Source organism: Schistocerca gregaria, chromosome 2, assembly GCF_023897955.1.
Source record: "Schistocerca gregaria isolate iqSchGreg1 chromosome 2, iqSchGreg1.2, whole genome shotgun sequence".
NCBI classification, from domain to species: Eukaryota; Metazoa; Arthropoda; class Insecta; order Orthoptera; family Acrididae; genus Schistocerca; species Schistocerca gregaria.
The window spans coordinates 1012287128-1012300714 of NC_064921.1; positions in this window are offsets into that span (position 1 = coordinate 1012287128).

The window sequence follows — 13587 nt, forward strand, 5'->3', positions numbered from 1 at the left end:
CTACAAAGGCACATCTCATCTCATGACTGACCCAAATTGCCACCAAGTGCCACCTATCCGTAGTCGCCATCCACTTCCTCCTTGCTTGCAACTCTCACCTGGATGGGCAATGGATCCACCTTCTTCATTGCAGATGTACAAGTATGACTGACCTTCTGTAGGAATCTCAGAGTAGTGAACATTGAGGAAATGAATGGGCACTGTAAACAGGTAGCTCTTGGTGGGAATGTGGGTCAGCTGTGATGTGTGTCAAGATAGCCAACACAGTTGTGATAGCACTGTGTCCCGGATGATGCAGTGTTAATGAGTCTGCAATAATAAGCAGGAGATCCTGGGTTCAAACCCTTGTCTGGCACTTATTTTCACTCATTACTGCTGCTTCTGAGTAACATCCCAATACAGCAGACATCAGTAATGCCTTCCCTTGCCTTTCCTTTCTTCCCCCTCCAACTTCACCAACCAATAGATAATGTCTGTCCATACTGATGAGAATTTAAATTGGAAAAATTTCATTTTGGTATCCCTGAAACAACTTAGTTCTGTTACATTTGCATTTATAATCATTGAAAATATTGGGGACAAAGTAAAATTTGAAACCAAACTGAAAAAGTTTCTCCTTGATAACTCCTTCTATTCCCACAAATGAATTTGTATTTTTATAATGTGTGAAATGTGGTGGGTAGCAGTTACAGGATGTATAAGTGGATGTTGTTGTTGTTGTGGTCTTCAGTCATGAGACTGGTTTGATGCAGCTCTCCATGCTACTCTATCCTGTGCAAGACTCTTCATCTCCCAGTACCTACTGCAGCCCTACATCCTTCTGAATCTGCTTAGTGTATTCATCTCTTGGTCTCCCTCTATGATTTTTACCCTCCACACTGCCCTCCAGTACTAAATTGGTGATTCCTTCATGCCTCAGAACATGTCCTACCAACTGATCCCTTCCTCTAGTCAAATTGTGCCACAAACTCCTCTTCTCCCCAATTCTATTCAATACCTCCCCATTAGTTATGTGATCTACCCATCTTATCTTCAGCATTCTTCTGTAGCACCACATTTTGGAAGCTTCTATTCTCTTCATGTCTAAACTATAAATCGTCCACGTTTCACTTTCATACATGGCTATACTCCATACAAATACTTTCAGAAAGGATTTCCAGACACTTAAATCTATACTCGATGTTAACAAATTTCTCTTCTTCAGAAACACTTTCCTCGCCGTAGCTAGTCAACATTTTATATCCTCCCTACTTCGACCAACATCAGTTATTTTGCTCCCCAAATAGCAGAACTCCTTTACTTCTTTAAGTGTCTCATTTCCTAATCTAATTCCTTCAGCATTAACCGACTTAATTCGACTACACTTCATTATCCTCATTTTGCTTTTGTTTATTTTCATCTTATATCCTCCTTTCAAGACACTGTCCATTCCGTTCAACTGCTCTTCCAAGTCCTTTGCTGTCGCTGACAGAATTACAATGTCATCAGCGAACCTCAAAGTTTTTATTTCTTCTCCATGGATTTTAATACCTACTCCGAATTTTTCTTTTGTTTCCTTTACTGCTTGCTCAATATACAGATTGAATAACATTGGGGAGAGGCTACAACCCTGTCTCACTCCCTTCCCAACCACTGCTTCCCTTTCATGCCCCTCGAGTCTTATAACTGCCATCTGGTTTCTGTACAAATTGTAAATAGCCTGTCGCTCCCTGGCCTTTACCACTGCTGCCTTCAGAATTTGAAGAAGTATTCCAGTCAACATCGTCGAAAGCTTTCTCTAAGTCTACAAATGTTAGAAACGTAGGTTTGCCTTTCCTTAATCTAGCTTCTAAGATAAGTCGCAGGGTCAGTATTGCCTCACTGAGGAAAAAAAATTCCTGGATTTTCCCCAGAATTCCAGGTTAAAAACACACTTACTTCCTGGTGAAAATACACTTTTTCCATGTTAAGTGAGAGTGTACTTTTCCTCGGAACTGTAAAACTTACCAGTCTTTTGCATGGTTATGGTTTTATACTCCAGCGTAGACTTTCCCGGCACTGAAAACAAAACTCAGGGAACAAAACATGTTTTGGGAAGATGTCTGATGTGCAGCAACAATTATACTGCATATTTTCGTATTACAAAAGTAGAAATTTGAATTCCACAAAACACTGCATGCTACTTTCTAAAGCATTGATATAGAGATTGTGATAGACATTTGTAAGCAGGTCAGATCTCACGACACGTGATCTCACCAGCCAAAGACAGCAGATATTTAGAACATAGGACACATGATGTAGTCAGCCAATAAATAGCAACAACACTGTTAAGTAATGCGAACACATAAATAGGATTAAATTAATATATGCAGTGTTGCTACATGGGAAGTTCACATATAATGTTGCCCCTTTTTGTGCATTTTACACTTTGAGACACATCACACAAATGTGCCAGTAAAATTTTTAAGAACGACATAAATGTCAGGTCTGCTGGGCTTGAAATTATTCTAAATCATCTTAAAGAGTTGATTTTTTAATGCGAGTCAAAAGTTCTGTGATTTAAGAAATTCATTGTACATTCTCGCACATTGTTGATCTTGGGCAAAAGGAAATTTACTTTGAAAGTAACGCTTTTCAATTCACAATTCGCAATATTTTCCCACAACCTGTTAGAAATAGGTACATTTCAGCAGTTGCCAGAGAGCCTCAGCGTCACCGCGCTTGTGCAGTTACGATAACACAGGAAGCCCGTATGTTCGTACATATAAAACATTAAAAGTAAATAAAATAGAAAGAAACTTCCACACGGCCTTTAAATATGTCTGCTTGTGTCTGTGTATGTGCGGATGGATATGTGTGTATGTGTGTGTGTGTGTGTGTGTGTGTGTGTGTGTGTGTGTGTGTGTGTGTGTGTGTGTGTGTGTGTGTTTGTGTGTGCGAGTGTACACCTGTCCTTTTTTTTTTTTCCCCTAAGGGAAGTCTTTCCGCTCCCAGGATTGGAATGACTCCTTACCCTCTCCCTTAAAACCCACATCCTTTCATTTTTCCCTCTCCTTCCCTCTTTCCTGACGAAGCAACTGCCAGTTGCGAAAGCTCGTAATTCTGTGTGTGTGTTTGTGTGTTTTGTTCATGTGCCTGTCTGCCGGCGCTTTCCCGCTTGGTAAGTCTTGGAATCTTTGTTTATAAAACATTAAAAGGTTTTACATAATGTCATAAAAGACCTTAGAGGATACTCCAAGAGCACGGGAATTCCATGAACCATACTGAAATGCGTAATTCGGCTTAAAGTGCACATTCGTATGTCCAGATTCAGATTCAGATTCAGATGTAAATTTTCTTGGAGTACTAATACTGTATTATCTCATGTTTGGTTCTTCATTATGGCATAATGCCATACTTGCTAGAAGATGAAAACATTCACTTGAAATGCAGTGAACAGTTGAAACTAGCTAATAGTGTGGAATTAAACACTCTGTTTCAAGTAAATTGGCAATAAATTGGCTGGTTCAGTAGAAAAGGTTAATAAATGCCAAATTCCTTTAACAAATTGACAAAAATAACTTCATTGTTCTGCAATGTGATTAATGCTTGACTGTCAGAAAGGGGAAATAAAATCAAACCCGAAACTAATAACATATTTTAGCTTCCTTTAATTATGTGAATGTATTTCAATTCACTTGATAGCTCCCGGTCACAGAAATCCATTTTGTTTTCATTTGACATGAGAGCAATAAACAAAAAGGAAACATCAAAATTACTAAATGTAAACACGGGTCACATGAGACTACCCACCTCCCCATTACAACTTAAGGCTGCTCTGTAGATCTGCCCCAGATCTACGATATTTCCGAACCGAGGCAATACTAGACAGTTGTGCCCCTCCTCCCTCGAGGGTTTGAGGTAGGAGGTCAAAAATTTTAAAAAATTGACTTTTCAAAAATATGTTCATTTTGTAGTGCATATCTTTGTGGAGAGTCTGATGAACAAAACATATATGTTTGAAGAAATGTAAGACTTATTATTTGGTCTTAAATGTGCCAAAGTGCAGTACCAGATATCTTCACACTGCATTCCTCTATCGCACGTCACTGTATTTTGCTCTGTGGAACTCAAACATGTAACATTTTGTAATGGGTGCCACCAAACTGTATACAGAATGTCCTGTGGTACCTCTCCTGCTCCCAGTCAGCCGGTTTGAAACCTGCCCTTGTTTAAAAAAAAAACTCAATAAATACTGGATGGGAATATTTGTAACCAGGAGAAAAGGAACTTGTCAGAAAATCTGCACTCTTTACTGCCTGTTAGCTAATAACTTGATGTTATATGTGAGATAAAATTAAATATAGGATACATAAAACCGGTAAAGATAACAGACAAGCAAGGCAGTACACATTTCTTCAATTAATAAGTCCTGCATAGCTTTTACTCACTAACCTTAGTACAGCTTTACATGGCTTGCTTTCCTTTTGGGAAAGAAACTATTAGCCATCAAAGTTCGTCAAACGTTTTGCTACATGAAAAAAACAAATGTTATTGTCTAATACTGAAAAGGCCATTAATGCCAACAGTACCCGAAGACTGGTGTGGTTTCTCGATCTGATTATGTGTATTTTGTCACTGTCTGCTAGATAAAACAAAATAGGTCTGCCTAATGTTCCAGCAATTGAAACACACACAAAATAAACGACAGTGTTTTGGCAGAAACAGGCTATAATCGTGAAGTAACAATATTAAATGCTTATTAGGCTTACTATACAAGCAAAAAGTTTCATGTTAGGAAATAGTTTCACATTTCATTCATATGCTCTAGCTTCTGGAGCATGAGATCGAAAAGTAGTAGTACGAAATTTTTATATACATTTGGAATCGTCATATTTTTCCAGTATTTGTATGATATCCCCATTTCTTCTCCTTCCTTGCCCTAACAAACAATCTTGTCATCACTAGTTCTGCAATTATTTCTGCCAGGATTAAAACTTATTCTCTAGTTAACTTGAGTAGCTCTGCCACAATCACCGTTTTCAGTTATCCCGCATTTATTCTCCCGTTACGCATTATTACGTGTTCGTACAACACGTTTTCCATGCTACTCCCAGAATAGGACTTCAGCGGCTGCTAGCCGGGTACTGTGCAACAGGCCTTTTCCAGTGTCTCATTCCGGCAAAAAATTTTCTGCAAAAATTTCATTTTCTTGGATACACTGAGAAGATAAAACATAATCTTTCTTGGGAGTGGGAGATATTTCTTGGGTGTGGGAGATTGATGGCACTTTTAAGAGCTGTCTTGACACCATTGAATGCATATGTCAGTACATCAGATTACTGCACCTTGCATGTGCCACACATGCTTTTGCCTATCGAGGGGAGGGGGGGGGGGGGGGGGGGGAGTGAAGAGATGCAATGTGAGGAATGTGTAGATGGAAAAAGTTCGCCATGCCAAGAAACCATCTGAGGTTGCAATAAGTTTTGTGTAGAAGCACTTCATTTATGGAAGCTACACAGTCGAATGCTGGATTGACTCCTTCCGAAGTGATGGTGTCACCGAGGAAGGTAACACTGAGGCATCATAGTTATGAGTCATCATCATGTTTATCTCTACATCATTATCTGAGAGAATTTTGAAAGAACATCTGAGATAACTGCCACTTGTGCTCCTGAGCAGAGTTGAAAACGATGAGGATATCATCTAGAAAAGCACAGTAAAAGGTAAGGAAAACAGTACAGTATTGATAAACCACTGCCACGTTTCAACAGCATTCTTCAGACTATAAAGCATACAGCAATACTCGAGCAGGCCGAAGGGTGTGATGAAGGCAGTTTTTGGAATATCATCCTTGTGCATCAGTATATGGTGATAAACTTTTTGACAGTCAGTAGCACAAAAGAGCTGTGAGCCATGGAGCTGCTGTGCAAAGTCATAAATCTGAGGGATTGGATAGTCATCCATAACAGTACATACATTGAGCTTATCATAGCCTCCACACAACCTAAACGTACATCTTTCTTATGGACCAGCTGGAAAGGTAATAACAAACTGTTGTGAAATGGATGCATGATACCTGCATCTAAGAGTTCTTGGATGGGAGCCTTTGAGTGATGAAGCTTTTTAGCGGTAATATGCTTCACTCTGTAATGTACAGAAGGATCTTTTGTGATGGCTAACATGTTGCAGATACTGTTATATATCACACCAATGAAGGACTTTGTAGTAGATGGTAGTACTCCATTCCTAACTCCAGGACGTGAGAGTGGATCTTCACACAAAACATTGATAGTTCGTGAGTCACTGTCTTGAAGTGTCTGCAGTGTAGGCAGTGAAGAGGGAACAGCAGATGCACAGTTGGACAGGAGGCAGCCAAACAACAGTGGCATCACTGACCATGTGGAGAGAAGGCACCAGATCACCTGACGCATCAGCCATCTGCTGATGGAGGATGCTGTTGCTGATCTGATGCATAGGGTGTTGATATCTCAGTGCTGAGTCATGAGCTCTGCCATTCTGTTGAGAATGTTAGCTTTCAGATGGGAGCACTCAGAGGTAGTATGAACAAGAGGGATGCACTGAACCACAGATAAGTGAAGGGAAAGGGAGAAGGAGTTGGGAACGTGCATGTGTAATGTGTGCTGGAGAATGCACCAGAGGCAGAGAATGTGGAGCAGAGAAAGTGGAGGCATTAGAATGTTGGTCGAGGGAGGGACCAAAATGTTAAAAAATTCATCCCAAGGAGATAGCCCACCACATCAGTCACATGGAAGTTCCAAGACAACAAAGATCTGACATAAACTGAAGCTAAAGATCAGTGGCACCGTGAATGGTGATATTGGAGATGTTAGCCGCTTGAAGAACTGTCAACGTAAGGAGTGAAGGAGGGAGGGAGTGATGACAATCAAATCTGCACCTTTGTCAATGAGAAACTGTATATTATTTGCTCAATAAAACACATAAAGTTTGCCAGTGGAAGGAGACACTGAGGTTAATGACTGACTCTGGAGATGGTGACCTGTGGCAACAACGTGGGACGAGGCACCTAAACCAACCCACATGATGAGTTTGGGTGCTGCATGCAAGGGGGCAACAGTTTCTTGCAGCATTACTGAATGTCACGCAAAACCAGCATACTGGGTATACAGGGTGCAGAGTGAGGGGGCTGTTGGCCACGGTGTCTGTCAGGCCCTGAAGGTGGCTAGGTGGCAGAGAAGCAGGGGCCACTACGTCCAAGATCTCATGTGACACCTGCCATATGAGTGTAGGAGGGGGGGTAGGGAAGCTGTTGAAGTAATGCTACCAAGACCTTGTCTGTCTGAGAGCAACACAGGAATTGATGATGGCAAATGATAAAAATGATAAAAATAATCACTGAACTGAAGTTAAGCATCCAACGGCTCCATGGCATGTGAGAGGAAGCTGTAGCGGCAGGTCATGAGGCAGTTTGACCAACCATAATATCCATAGAGCAATATTACACTTCGCCTTTGGGTCTACAAGAGCATGTAACCTCCACCAGAGCTGTTAAGGTGACTTATCTCCTAGGTGTTTGTCATGGATGATACACTGAAAGGCATCCTTGGGGAAATGAGACAAGCATTTGATGATAATTAAACATGCATTGGCGTATTCTGGAGGGGACAGGGGGGTAAAATCAAGTCACTGATGAAGCCTGTATGTTCACGTAGATTGCTTACTAGGTACCCAAATCTGACATCATCATAGTGGATGCAATAAGTGTCCAGAATATTGTTGACCAACACAAACTATGCTTCTGGATTGTCTTTAAGCAGCTGAGGTAGCTTGGGGAAATGTTCAACAATATCCTGTTGCATTACTGAGGGTGAACCCAATGTAAAACAGGGTGGGGTTGGAGTGACTGTCCATTGCATTGGTGTGTTGGAGACGTCCAGAACACATCTGAAGTACAGCAACAGTGTCCTATGTGATGCATCACCAGAGGCCTCGGTGAAGGAATGGGCCAGGAGGTGGCCACACAAGAGGCATGGCATAGCAGGTGTGACTGAAGACACAACTGGCATGGATGGAACAGATGGAACCTTTGAGAAGCAGGTCGAATCGTTCAGCTGCAATTGGTCTTGAAACAAAATGAAGCAACATGGTTCCCATACAAAACTCAAGTCTCTCACCAGTTGAGAGAGGAAAGTCACACGTTGGGAAGAATGTACTGATACAGCCAAAATGCACTGTTCGGCGGAAGTCGTGGCTTGTGGTGGCAGCCAGGTCTGTTCATGTGCACTGACAAATCTTCCAACAGCTGAGTTGGTAATTACACAGACAAACATGGTTGCAAAACACGGATGATGTCTGGAGTAAAAGACAACAATACAACACTTGCAGAAAACCCTTCCAGAACTGTTTACCACTATCACATCTAAAAATAATGGCATGAGACAGCAAAATCAGAATCACGATTGTGGGGAATCTGGTCCTATACTCACTGGAAAATAGAATGATTCACCACTTCATTGTAAGACTAAGGTTTTATTACACCATACACTAATGAAAGGAACAAAAACTGCAGTACACAAAAACAAGATGGAGCTAACTTAACACTCCATCGAATAGCTTTGGTTACAGCTCCAGAGACTACTAGATAGTTAAAGGCTATCTGGCCATTGACCTTCATCAGTGCAAATGTGCACAGGTTGCCCGACCTGACGGGAATCATCACCTTAGCTGGCGTGAGTAATGAGTGGATGGGGAAATATCTATTACGAACATTATGTATGTAGATTGTAGACAGTTGGGAATGTGGGTCTCACAGGAAAGGAGCATGGGATAAGTCCCTGCAGTCACGCTATTCATCTGTATACTCAGTGGCTCAGACAATTCTCGCTTCGCGCGTCGGGCGACTAGGTTGTGCTCTTAGTTCCGCCTCTACCGTAGCGCAGCGTGTTTTCCTCCTGTCAGTTTAGAGCCGTGTTGGTCTCCGTGCGCGTCGCATCGCTGGTTGTCGGCTGGTGTTTGGTGTTCGTGCGGCCCTTCCTGTCGCGGCGTCGTCTCTCGCCGTGATGTCCACCATGGTTCCCACGAAAGTTCCGCGTACAGGTACAGTCAGTTTTACCTTTGACAAATCCACGCGTCACGTCCAGCCCGGTTCTTTGGAGATACATGACTGGTTAGTCGATACAGTTAAGGTCACTACTGATCAGGTGCATACCGCATATTTCGACAGCGAATTATATGTGTTTTTTGTTAAGTTTCTTGACCCGCTCCAGGTTGATAGGCTACTTTCTCGTCAGGGTTCTCAGGTACCCTTTACGCACCGTGATGGTTCCACTAGTATGGTTCTCTTGGCAAATGCAGAAGTGATATATACGAATGTTCGGGTATTTAACCTTCCGCCCGAGGTTGACGACTGTTTTCTGAAGTCCGTTTTGCTTCCTTATGGGGACGTACGCCATATTCGAAAGGAACGCTGGTCTGCTCAGCACCGCTTACAGGTATATAGTGGTATTCGGTCGGTGGAAATGGTGGTCAAAAAACCTATTCCTTCTCACCTACAGGTATGTGGTTATAGGGTCCATATCACGTACAGTGGCCAGGAAGGAACATGTTATTATTGTAATGAAACTGGTCATTTCCGTACTAATTGTCCGCGGCGTGTGGTGGTATTAAAACCTACATACGAACAGCGTAAAAAATTGACTTTAGCTGATCTTCTCCCGCAAGGATCTCGGACTGAATCGCTCACTGTTACTGAGGGACGCAGTGATCCGTTGCCCGACAACGGCCGTGATTTTCCCCCGTTGTCCTTGAGTAGGGATGTTGCTGCCCTTAATTCCGATGTGCCCGCGCTGATTTCTCACAACAAGCGCCGGCGAACACAGGATGATGCGGCTGATGAATCTTCCTTATTGGCTCGCCCTTCCGATGGGCCTCCGGTAAAGGACTCTCTTTCTCAGTCGGAAATCGTGGATGAGGACGCCACAGGTGCTATCACGCCTTTGGAGAAGCTCCCTGCCACCTTATCTGACGTTGTTCCTGCTGCCGCGGCAGCCTCTTCGGAGACGCCCGTGACGGAACCTGCTTCTGGTTGCCACGTGTCTTCTCCGGTTCTCTCTGACACTTCTCCTATTGACTCTGTTTCGCATCCCCCTTCTGGAATTTCTGTCGCCCCCTCTGGGTCACAGCCTCCTCCCATCAAACAACTGATTGATTCTCCAGAGCCAGTGGATCCCGTTGTTATTCACCAACTGTCCCACCGTGAACCCATGTCTGCGGACGAGTGGGATGTAGAGGCCTCTCTCCCGCAATCTGACACGGAATGTTTACATGATGCTCCCACGCAGCCGAACGCTGCAGCGTCGGCACCGCGGAGCCGCAGTCGAATCCGTAAACAGCCACAGAGAGCCGCGTCACGGCCGAAGAAAAAGCAGTGGGAAGATGAGGGTTCTGTTTCGTAGTTTTTCTATCTGTGGTTTAGCGCTTGTTTCTGGTATGATTACTTGTATGTTGTTCCGTCAGCTGACGGCTCTCTACCGATCTTTGTTCTTCTTTCTGGGTTGAAGTTCCATGCAAGCATATACATTTCTTACTCTGAATATTAACAGAATATGTTCTGAGCTTCGGCTCGCCGCTTTGCGACAGTTTATCTATCAGTCTGGGGCAGATGTTGTTTTTTTTACAGGAAGTCCTATTCGACCAGTTTTCCATTCCTGGGTTCTCGACGTTTTTTAATGTCGCTTCCGAACTTTCTATGGGCACTGCCTTCTTTTATAGAGAAGGCATTCCGTTGATGAATTTCGAAGTACTCGACAGTGGAAGGGGGATCGGGTGCACGTTTTATGATCTCAGTTTACTCCTTCTTTATGCCCCTTCTGGTTCGGGTTGTACTACCGCACGTCCGAGTTTTTATAAAGAAGAAGTTATTTACCTGCTTCGTAAATCCCCGACAAAGATAATTTTAGGTGGGGACTTCAATTGTGTTCTACGGCCGGTAGATCAGTCTCCTAATTTTAATTTCAGTAAAGAACTCGACGACCTTGTGCGCTCCTTGCACCTGCGTGACGTGTGGGTTTCTCGCTATCCTACACTTGTGCGACATACCTACTTTACTCCCACGTCTAGCAGTCGCCTCGATCGCTTTTACCTTTCCGATTCCTTGTGTGGGCAACTTCTGGCTGTTGATGTGATACCAGCCTGTTTTACTGATCATTGCGCTGTAGCCGTTACGTTTAATTACGAGCGACAACCGGTAAAATTGTTTCGTCGTCCTTGGATGCTCAATATCGCGTATTTGCAAGATACCTCCCTTGGTATCGTCCTGGAGGACATTTGGACTCGTTGTTCTCGTACTATGGACCGGTACCCGTCTATCGTGGCATGGTGGACACTGTATGCAAAACCACACATCCGTAGGGCTCTCATGCGTTTTGGGGCTGCGAAGGTGGCAGAAGATCGACGAACGCAAGAATTTTACTATTCTGTCTTACGTCAACTGTACGATAGTGCTACGCATGCTCCCCTACGGGTTACTGATATACAGCGCATCAAAGCCAAATTGCTGCAGCTCAAACGCATTCAAATGGAGGGCCTGCGGACGAGGTCTCAACCACGTTCCCTTCTACAAGAGGAACTGACGTCACTCTACCATCTAGTCCGTTTACGGTCGCGCCGGAAACGTGGGTGCCTTGCCTCCCTCACAACCGCTGACGGCCGCGTGTTCACCTCTCACCGTGACATTTCTGACTTCGTTTACACCTATTTTACTGATCTGTACGATACTCATGTCCCGGCGGAAACCTCTCTTGACGACTTTACCTCCTTGCTGCCTCGCGTCGTCACTCATCAATTAAACGACGCCTTTCTGCGTCCCTTTCAGAAGGATGACATATATGATGTTGTTGCAGGATCGCAGTCCCGCAAGTCGCCTGGATTAGATGGTATTCCTAAGGAGTTCTATGTTCAATTTTGGCCGCTCATTGGTGACACCTTAACGTCAATGGTAAATGAAGTGATGCGGGGAGTCTCACTTCCTGCTCCTTTTCAGGAAGGCAGAATGGTCCTCCTCCCGAAATCCACAGGTCGACCTGCAATTGATTCCCTCCGTCCTATTACTCTCCTTAACTTTGATTATAAACTTGTCGCTCGAGCAATTAATATCCGTCTCTCTAAGCTGCTCGATACCATTATTGCCGCCCACCAAAGCTGTGTGCCTGGACGCACGATACTGACTTCCGTTCTCGAATGTCGCGATGTAATCTCGGTGGCGGCTGCCGCTAATATCCCAGGGGCCTTGCTTTTTCTTGATTTCCACAAAGCGTTCGATCGCGTTAGCCATGATTTTTTATCGAGAGTGCTCACCGCTGTCGGCTTTAATAATGATGCTCGACAAGTCATAACTAATCTTTTTACCGTTATCAGTGTCTCGGTGATTGTGAACGGTCACCCTACCCCCCGGATATCGATCAGACGGGGGTTACCCCAGGGAAGCCCCTTATCCATGTCACTTTTTGTTCTATCCTTAGAGACCTTACTTCGCCATCTCACCATGCAATTACGTGGCTGGAATATATTGGGGGAAATTTTTGCAGTCCGTGCATAAGCCGATGACGTCATGGTTTTAGTACGACATGCCGAGGACATACCGCGGCTTAAGGATACCTTGGATTCATTTTGTGGTCTTGCTGGTGCTCGCATTAATGATCGCAAATGCACGTTCCTGCCGTTGAGAGGCTTTGATCATGTCGTCATTCCTTGGGCGACGGTTGTCGATCGCCATAAGACCTTGGGGATCAAAATGGCGGCACTAAATTGGCGTGAGGTTACGAGTCGTGTTCACGGGGCGATCCTTGAACATGACCGCCGTTCCGTTAGCCTCCTTCACAAGGCACGGGTTTTAGAGACCTATGTCTTCAGTAAAATATACTACGTTGCGCAGGTCTTCCCGCTTCCCGCGATGATGGCCCGCAGGCTGAAACAGCTGTCTAGTCGATTTCTGTGGCGCCGCCATGTCTTCCGTGTCCGGTATGAAGTTGTGGCCAGGCCTCGGAAGCTTGGAGGATTGGGTCTTTCAGATATCAAAGTGAAGACGTCCATCTTATTTGCCCGCCGCAATGTTTTAACCTGTACGCGGGCTCCGCATTCAGTCACCTCTCGTTTACTTTCCCGCCTCCGGCCGGCCAGTCTGACCGCTCCTGTTGATGTTGGACGGATTAATCCTAAATTGCGGCACATTCGTGAATACTTTGTACTTGTCGGTATTCTGGGTGCTGATATACTTTCTATGACGCATATTACTACCAACATGCTACAAATCCGTTGGGATACAGCATGTTTCCCTTCTTCTGTTGAACTTGCTTCCCCGTCAACGTCATGGAAAACGGTCTGGTCTCACCTTAGTCTTCCCATTTTGCCGATGGAGATTGTTTCAACGTGGTATAAGGTCATTTACCGTCTGATACCTACTGGTGATCGTCTTTTTCGTATTGGCCTTCGTCCGACTGATCAGTGGGAGGAATGTCATCAAACTGACACCTTACTTCACAGGCTAGTTGCTTGCGGACGGGATCATTGGTTCTGGGTCCGCCGTCAATTAGCTTTTCTTACTAGAGGGCCTGAAACCGCATTCCCAGACGACATCTTCTTACATCCGGA